Source organism: Pelodiscus sinensis, chromosome 5 (assembly GCF_052426305.1).
Source record: "Pelodiscus sinensis isolate ZL-2025 chromosome 5, ASM5242630v1, whole genome shotgun sequence".
Lineage (NCBI taxonomy): Eukaryota > Metazoa > Chordata > Testudines > Trionychidae > Pelodiscus > Pelodiscus sinensis.
The window spans coordinates 117,264,865-117,273,937 of record NC_143056.1 but is presented as its reverse complement, the minus strand read 5'-3'; positions in this window follow the sequence as shown (position 1 = coordinate 117,273,937).

Here is a 9,073-nt window from a genome sequence, read left to right as displayed (position 1 = left end):
CTCAATGTGGACATGCTAATTCGAATTAGCAAAATGCAAATTCGAACTAGTTTTTAGTTCTAGATGCACTAATTTGAATTAGCTTAGTTCGAATTAACTAATTTGAATTAAGTTAGTTCGAATTAGTGCTGTAGTGTAGACATACCCCTACAGTTTATATTGCCTGACACTTCCCATTATAAGACCCATTTGCTTAGAAGTTTCAGAGGGGTAGCTGAGTTAGTCTGTAACACGAAAAACTTCAAAAACAACAAATAGTTGGGTAGCACTTTAAAGACTAACAAAACATGTGGATGGTATCATGAGCTTTCGTAGGCACACCCCACTTCTTCAGATGACTAGAACCAGTCTCCGGTCATCTGAAGAAGTGGGCTGTGCCCACGAAAGCTCATAATACCATCTACATGTTTTGTTAATCTATAAAGTGCTACCAGACTATTTGTTATTTTTTAAGTTTTTCATTTGATTAGAATTTGCCAGATTTTAATCATCCGTGCTGAAATTTTCCAGGCTGGGTGTTTGCCTCATTCTGAATTTTTTGTGATAGCTTCCACAGAAAAATGGCTCAGGCATGGCTAATGCCAAGGTTAGGGAATATACATTGTTTTATCCATGTTAAAAATGCTTGTAGCCCCTTCTAACACAGTGGTGGGCAATCTGCAGCCCATGGCCACATTCTGTGTGCAACCCACGACATTTTGTTTACTGTTGCCCACACACAGGGTTACCAGATTCCACTGGTTTCCGTCCGCGTCGTTTTTTTCCTACCGGTATTACAAAAGTGACATGCACATAAAGCAAGGGCACATGAAGTGACGCCGATTGAGCACAACATTAACCGTGAGAGCCGTGCAGTCCCTCTGCATCCACTCAAAGTGCTGCTACGGTTCAACTGGCACACCCTGCAAATTCTAGCTACACAAGCGCAGTTAGCAAAACTACCCTATTATGGGAGACCGTCTTGGCTACGACAACCTTGCGGCCCATTGAGATGAAGGAGGGCCACTCCTATGGTGCACTCACAGCTTAGGTTGCCCATTGCTGCTTTAGCTCCTCCATGCTTGGAAGCAGTGACTTGACATTTGGTGTGTGTATGTGTATGTGTGTGTGGGAGGGGATGTGTGGGGGGAGGGGAGGATCCTCTCTAATGTCAGGATGGAATGCACCTTTTGCTGTTCCAATGAAAAATTACCCCCACCTGGCCAAGTTCTAAGTGTTCAGAAATCTGTGTGCATATACTTAGTGGAGTCTTATTAGGGTTTGTCAGGTAGATTCTCCCAAGAGTCCCTCTGCATTTCCCACCCGCTATCCCCTCTTGGCTCTTTGGTGCTGACTGCACTGAGCATACTCATGAGAAGGCTGGTTCCCCATCCTGGCCCAGAGTAGGTTGAATTAGGCCAGGTGGGCTCAATCAGCCAATCAGGGAGCAAACAGGGCTAGATTTAGGCTCCGAGGGGGTTGGTAATTGTAAGCAAGCTCACTTGTGAGGGAACAGACAGGTCTTATGTGACGCCAAGAGATCAGACACAGAAAAAGGGCTGCAGGGTAAAGAGTGAGTCACTTTCCCTGAGGGAGAAAGGATAGAATCCCTGAGGCCCTATAGACTCTAGGTAAGAGGGGTCTCACTAGAATGGGTGGAAGTAAGAAGTCTAGGGGTGAGAGCAATAAGGCTAGAGAGGCTGCAGAACTTGACTGCTTGGTGAAGGGCCCTGGACTGAAACCTGGGTTCCCCTATAAACCACTGCAGAGTGGTACTGCTTGGCGCAGTGAACTAGAAGACAGCCTGGACCACTGCAGGAATGGTAGGGTGGTGGGGGGGGGGAGAGCGGGAGAGTGTGATGGTGCTGGAGCAGAAAGATGTTGACGTACTCTACCTTGAAAGGGAAAACCACTTAGTGACCTGGCTGGAGGCTGGATTGTGAAAAGGAAACTACAGTTCCTGGAACATGCAAGAGAGTGATGAAGTGGTGCAGGAAGGGGCATCTGCCTGGCAGAGCTAACCACCAGGAGCAGTGACTAGAGTGCCCTGTCCCAGTGTTCCACGCTGGGCCTTATGTGTAGACAGCGACGCTGTTTCGGAATGTGTCCGGTATTCCAAAATAGCATTTTCCGCATTTTAGCAACAAGCCCCTTATTTTGAAACTAGCCAATTAGCTTGTCATAAAACGGGATTTTCAGGTCTCTCCTCCACCTTGGTCTTCTCTCCTCCGCCTCCTGCCTCTCTCTCCGTCTCTTTCTTTCTCTTCTCCTCCTCCTGCCTCTCCCTCCCCTACGTCTCTCCCCGCCTCTTTCCCTTTCCCTCCCCCTCCCACCGTGGTGCTTGGCTGAGTGCCGCCTGCTCTGCCGTGCCACCACAAGGGAGGGGGGCAGGGCGGTGACATACATGGCCAGGGGGCAGGGCTGTGTACGTCACTTCCCTGCCCCCATTCCCCTCCCGCTATGGGGGAGCCCAAATGGCCCCTTGCGCTGCTGGCTCCCCCTCAATGGCCCAGCTGAGGGGTGCAGCACTCAGCTGAGTGCCACAGCGGGAGGGGACGAGGGGGTGGTGATGTACACGGCCCCGCCCTCTGGCCGTGTTTGTCACCACCCCGCCCTCTTCCTCTCACTCCGTGGTGGCTTGGCTGAGTGTTGCGCACTCAGCCGGGCCGCCGCAGGGAAGAAGGGGCAGGTAGGCCTGCCAGGTGTCTGGCATTGTACTGGACAGTTTGCTATTTGTGCGCTCTGTCCGGTAAAAAAAATCAGAAAATACCAGACACCTGCAACGTCCGGTATTTCTGATTTTTCCGGCTGTGCACCGGACAGAAGCCTGGCGTGGGCCAAGGGAGCGGCTGGGAGTCAGTTAAGTGTGAGGAGGAGGGGAAGCCTCCTCCTCGCTCGTGCGTCGCCGGGACCCTGCGTGGGACAGACAGAAAGTGCCCAGGTCAGTCCCACTCCCCGCCGGCCAAATTGCTCACCCCCTCCCCCTTCCCGGCCAGCCAGTTCTCCCCCACTACCTCTTATGATCTTCCCTGGCCAGCCCCCCTGGACCGTCCCCCCCAGCTCTGCTTCCCTCCGGCCCGTTCCTCTTCCTGATCTCCCCGGCCAGCCGCTGCACCTCTCCCCACCCCCGCCAGCTCTGCTTCCCGTTCCCCCTTCCTCCTGGCCACCCTCGTGGCCCCTGATCCCCCCCATGTGTGATTCCCCCCCTTATTCCTGGCCAGCCCCACCCCCTCCCATCAGGTCCCCCCTGATATCCCACGGCCAACCCCGTTCTGCCCGACCCCCCAATGACCAGCCCTGCTTCCCATTGGCCCCTCTATTTCCCCCGGCCAGCCCCGTTACCCCCCCATTAGCTGTTTTCAGGCCCCCCCCTTCCCGGCCAGCACCACTCCCTTCCTGGCTGTTCCCTCCCCCCCTCAATGAAGCGGGCCGCCCCGAGGGAGGAGATGGGGGAGGCGGGGTGCTGACGTACACGGCCAGGGGATGTGGCCGTGTACGTCACCATCCCGTCCCCCCTTCCCCTCCTGCCGTGGTGCTCAGAAAAAATCCCAGGTGCCCTGGTGGCCATTCTGTGCATAGCAATCAGTGTTCTTTTGAGAGAGCATCAATGCACTCTGGACGCTTTCTTGTGCTAAAGTGCATTGCTTTTTTGATGCTCTTTTGCAGTGTGCATGTGCTCTTGCACAAGATGTTTTTGTGAAAGATCTTTTCTGCAATAAGCTTCTTGTGCAAGAAGCCTGTAGTGTAGGCATAGCCTGAGACTGTATTCTCCTTGCTCTCCATGCTTCCTGGATGGCTAAGACAGACTCAAATGCAGAAGACAAGAGCTGGGCCTGGTGGGGGATGTAGCAGAAAGGAAGACTGGAGTGGGGATGGGGTGTCTGGGGAAGAAGACTGAGACTGGAAGAGGAGCTGGATGGATGGGACTGGGAAATGAAGGAATAGAAGATGGCTGGGGCTGGCAGGGTAAAAAGCCTGGAGAGAAGCAGTTTGGGATGAGAAGCCAGGAAAGGAAGACTAGAACTTGGACGGGAGGCCCAGAGGTGGAGACTGTGTTTTCCCCAGTCCCATGCTGTTTAAGTTGGTTAAACTATCAAGCAAAATGTGTACCCTTGCTGGTAGTTAATATAAAGCTATGTAATAAAATAGCTGCTGGGGATACAAGAGGAAGAAAATAACCTGAACTGCACATGAGGAATAGTCTGTCATCCATCTATGTATCTACTGGGGCCCATCTGCTCTATCCTGCCAATCAGTCAGATCAGAGATTGGGTCTTTGTCTAAAAGATAACCTGACATATATTCAGCGGATGTAAATCAGTTTAGTACCACTCACATCCATGGCATATCATCAGTTTACATCAGCTAAGGATCTAGCCTATTACCTTCTAGTTCAATTCCATATTATTCATCTCAATAATGTTCACTAAGGGCTAAAGTTCAGCTTAACTTGAAACGTGTGCTTAAGTATACTGATGAACTGGAGAGCCTTAGATGGCAGGAAAATAGTTCCTTCCAGGCCAGGGTGGGCGTTTCTGCCTGGGAATTCTAGGGCCTCTTCATGAAGGAAGTCTGAGTTCACGATCCTACTGGTCCTTCTGGACTCAGCATCTCTGGTTGGATTTTTCTTTCTCTTTGTTCTGTATTGCATTTCAAACCCAGGCCTCTGTCACATGTACTTCTTGGACAACATTCTTCTCCAATGCTCTTTCTGTTCCATGATCCCCTGGCAGATATTCTGTCCTCATTACTCACATTGACGCATTTTGTAACATACAGAGCTAACCTTCAAAATCCAACTTTTGAATTTTCCTTCAGTTTGTAAAAGAAAACACACACCTCACCCACTTTACAAAAAAGAAAAAAATCTTGTTTTAGGTCCCAGTGGGTAAAAACACCAGGATGGGAAAGTGAAGATAAACGTAACAGATTTTCAGAATTTTTAGTTGAAGTTCCAACTTGTGCTGCTCTCCAGTTTTTCCAGCGTAAAAGAAAAAATAATTCGAAGTTCCTACTCCATAATAGTGAGGCAATCAGCATTTGTACACCCCAAGAGGGCTGAAAATTCCTAACCAGAGTTCCCAATTTCAGAAGTATCCTATAATAAAACGTTGTGTTCTGTTTATATATGGCAACTCAACTTGAGAGTCTTGAGTTTCAACACAAGGTTTTGCAGTGGTGGTGAAGAAATACAGGCAAAAGACAATGGGGCGGACAAAAATCACTGGGCCTGGGCAGAGATGGGGCAGCTCCATGCCCCCAGAAGGGGAGAGGTCTTGGGGGAAAGGAGTGGATCTGGAGCTAGCCTGCCTCTCACATACCACCTGGGGCATGCTACGCCTCTGCCAGCCAGCCCTCAGCACTGCCCGGAGTGTGCCTCGGAATGTTCTGGAAGCCATTTAAAGGGCCTGTGGCTCCGGCTGCTGCTGCAGTTGTGGCAGTGGTGGCTGGGCAGCCTATACCCTTTTGAATCACCTGGCCTGGGGCAGTTCCTTCCCCTCCCCCTTTGGGGGTCTGGTAAAAGATTTAGTCTTTTCCTGCAGTCACTCCCATTCCCCTCTGGCACTCGTGGAGTCAAATCCATTCACTTCTTAGTGGTATGATATTTGCTTCCTCAGTTTTAAAAATCCTCCCATCCATTCAGGCAAGGGTTTGGTTTTTTTAACCAAAGACTGTGACCACACTGTTTGACATCCAGTATGGGGTTGGGCAAAACTAAGTGCAGAGGAGCCTGCAAGGAGAAAGTCAGGTATTATTCAGGGTCTCTATAAGAGCTGATAACTTCTTTTGGATTATGGTTTTTACAGGGAGGCTGTAAAATACTTTTTTACAGACTCCTTGTCAAGGAATGGAATAATCAGAATTTTGAACATACTGACAAACCAACAGTCGCTGACTTGGCTTTGCTGCGCTCTGTGGAATTACATTATGCGTTTATTGGATGTATCTGGATAGTGAGAGGAAATATTTATGAATGTAGATGACACCACAAATGTTCACACAAGTGTTTTGTCCAAAAAAGTGAACCATAAATGTTTTCTTAGATATACATCACTCTTTACTGTTTTGTTGAAAAGCGTTCAGTTATCCAATCAAAGAGCAGGAACAGTACCATGTGACTAAAGTAATAAATCACATACGATGATTAGTTAAATAGTCGAAGTAAACACCTTGCAAGCACTACATAGGTTGGAAGTGACTTGTCCAGACATCTCAGTAAAGGCTGGCTTCATATTCAAAGAACTTTAAGGGAGTTGGGAACCAAAATGCCATGGAATGTCTAACTTCCTTAATTCCCACAACTGCCTTTGAAAATCCTGACCAAAAATTACAGCTACATCTGGAGAAATCATGTTGGGTTAATGAACAATTTGCAAGGAGAATAAATATTATTCTCTCCCAATAAATATTATTTATGGTGACTAACCCAGCCGCCTTTGTTTCTTATACAAAAATCATTTACTGTTCACTGACTGCATTTCCTTTTCAGGAGTTTGGAAAATAAATTCTCGGCCTATTTGGTTAATAAAAATTAATATTTTTTTCTTGTGTCCTTTACACAAGGGCTGTTCCAGTCTCCATTTCTTCCAGTATTTTTTTTTATTCCCTTCACTAGTGGTCCCACTTGAGATTTGAGCATTGTTTTGGGGTCATAGACATTTGGCAATAATCCAAGCTGGAAAAAGGGCTTTTCAGACTCCCAAGTACTTCCAACATGCAAGGGCAAATGTGATGGGGTACCTTCCTACACAGCTGGTGAAAGGATTAATGGTTACCTAAGATGCTAATTAACTTACGTAGCTGAACCCACAGGACAGGACAGGTCTAATTAGTAATGGCATCTAGCTGGGGAGGGACTGGATGGTTCTATAAAATGGAGGAAATTTGGCCACTGCATGGAGAAACTCTGCAGTCATGGCTTAGGTAGTGAAAAGGAATAAGAAGAATCTTGCAGGGTGACTAGAAAGCTTAGAGAAATGCTTGATAGGAAGAAATTCAGAGAGTTGGCAGCATGGAGTCAGGTGCAGTGAGTTTAGACTGCCTTTCCTACAATCCCTAATCTGGCAAGATAGCGCAAAGCCCCTTAAAAGAGGGTGTGGACTATTGAAAGCCTGAGAAAAGGCTATATGGACCACTATGCCTGAGATGGAAGGTAGGCAGCTGTGCATAATAGTTGGAGCAGGAGTTAGTAGCCAGAATCCAAGACCTAGATTAGCTGGAGTGATAGAGAGCTGGGACCAAGCAGCAGCTAGTGCAGCAGTGGGGAAAATCATATTTTAAGCAACTGCCGAACTGTTGCTGCTGGGCTGCTGACTCTTCAGGCAAGGTAACCAATTAGACAGCTTATTAGAGGCCAGCTGTGCTTGTTAGATTGCTAGAGAATAAGGTCTGCTGCAGACCCTGAGTTCTCATGCACAGAGCCCAGAAGCAAATGAGCAGACCAGACTGAGGGATACTTGGTCAGGCTGGATTCTATGCTACACCATAAGGGGTGGGAGTAAATGTGACCTAGTGTGAAGGGCTGAGTCACCAGAAGAGGCATAGCGCTGCAGGGCTGGCTGGAACAGTGGCAGAGGCTGCTGGAAGAGGAGCGGCTTCTATGTCATGCCCAGCTGTGAGGCAGGAACACTAGTAGTCAGTTGACTCTTTATCGCAAGTCAATCATTCTGCTCCACTTGGTGACACTAATCAGTACTCTTTTTTTTGCTGCTCAGAGGAGTGGCACACAATGCTGTTGTAACCGGGGTCCCACTGAGATTACTTAGAATAAATTGCTGAGAATGGGGCAGACAATCCCCCAAAGTGGTGGATAGTTAGAGCCCTGCAAATCCACGGATATCTGCTTTATATCAGTAGGCATCTGCAGATAACCGTGGCTCACTTTTCGTGGATGCAGATACAAATGTATACACGCAGGGCTCTATGGATAGTCCAATACTTAGATTTAGCAAGCCAGCACAAAACAGCTTCTATATACCTTACTGGATACCCAGAAACCAACATAGTTCTCTTACAGCAATTTAACCTTAGGCCTCCACCCGGACACCCACATCAGATACCAGGAGCTCACTGAAAAAAATCTTCATTCTACCAGTCCCAAAGGCTCAGATCCATTACTTCCCAGGTTAATGAATATTCCAGATCTTACCCAAATGTGCTCTTAAAGCCAATTCTTAATAACCAAAATAAAATTTATTAAAAAGAGAAAGGTTAAAAGGTGGATATACATACAGACAGGGATACAGTTCTGAGGCTAGATTCATAGTAGAGATGGTGAGCTTTGTAGTTGCAGAATTCTTTTAGAATTCGTCCATAGTCTGTAGTACAATGTTCATATTCAGCTTGATCCAGATGAGACTGCAGATCTCAGTCTTAGGACTTAAGCTTTCCCTCCATGAAGCAGATCTGAGATGAAAGGATCAGGTCCCAAGAGTCTTTTATATAGATTTCTAGCAGCCTCTTGACCACCCTGGCCTGGGTGAACAATAGGCTTTTGATGTAACCTTCTGTTTCCCAAACAACAACAGTAATTAACTACATGGATTAACGTAAGGTAACTTATCCATTAAGCAGTTTATCACAAACTTTAAAGAGACATATAGACAATGACATTGTTTCATCTAAATGTTGATATTCCCTTTTGATCTCTGAATCAATAGCTATAGTAATAGACAGGAACTGTCTGTTTACATGGCTAACATCCAACAAGATATAAGTAAGCACATACAATTAGTATTACCTCTACTTTTCTAACAATACAGCTTTACATTTTAAAGTTCTAGCCTATCTAACATGGAATGGCCTTAATTACCATTTACATACTTTTCTAGGACATCTCTAAAGGCTGAATCTGGGTTATTTAGCATATGATTTGCTTAACCCTTTCCAGACATGTGTCGCTTGGGATTCTCAAATGTGTTTTATTCTTATTGTGAAAGTCCAATGGGAGTCAGGTGCTGAAGTCCCCATTGCAAATCCCACCCTTAGATAAACACTGATTATTTGGCATTGTTTTTAGCTTTAGGAGGATGGAGTGATGAGATTAAAATTAGATAGATAGGTCCTGACCCTGATTCTGGGTGTCAGAACCATG